This window comes from Penaeus monodon, chromosome 30 (assembly GCF_015228065.2).
Source record: "Penaeus monodon isolate SGIC_2016 chromosome 30, NSTDA_Pmon_1, whole genome shotgun sequence".
NCBI classification, from domain to species: Eukaryota; Metazoa; Arthropoda; class Malacostraca; order Decapoda; family Penaeidae; genus Penaeus; species Penaeus monodon.
The window spans coordinates 30,751,860-30,752,196 of NC_051415.1; the positions used below are offsets into that span (position 1 = coordinate 30,751,860).

The 337-nt window shown below is 27.9% G+C and overlaps 2 protein-coding genes across 2 annotated transcripts in view; one reads left to right on the forward strand and one right to left on the reverse strand.

Annotated features, from left to right (window-relative positions):
* LOC119592701 (cation diffusion facilitator family protein 1-like) overlaps positions 1-337 on the reverse strand; it is a 24,219-nt gene that overhangs the window by 17,534 nt on the left and 6,348 nt on the right. The gene's annotated exons all lie outside the window — the stretch shown is intronic.
* LOC119592401 (E3 ubiquitin-protein ligase TRIM50-like) overlaps positions 1-337 on the forward strand; it is an 8,217-nt gene that overhangs the window by 4,574 nt on the left and 3,306 nt on the right. The window lies entirely within an intron of this gene.

Below are 337 nucleotides of genomic sequence, written 5' to 3' on the forward strand. Positions count from 1 at the left end.
ACTAACAATACTAAAGCACTTGAACTGAGTTTTCGCTAAGAATAAAATCAGTGAGCGCTCAGATTTTGTAACAAGACAAATCAAAAGAACAACAAAATAATGGAGTGACAGAGATAGTGATGATGATAAGGAATAATAGAAATAGATAGCTATTAGTTATGAGTTATTTTTCATATCAAAACTAAAATTATCAAGCAGGCATTGATAATTCAAACCCATTAATATATTTATATTGTATTGTTTTGTAGTATACAATTGAGCTCTGTTGACAAGATATCTTTAAATCAATCAAATGGCTTTTATTTTTTAGCTGCATGATTTACTTGACCTCTATTTT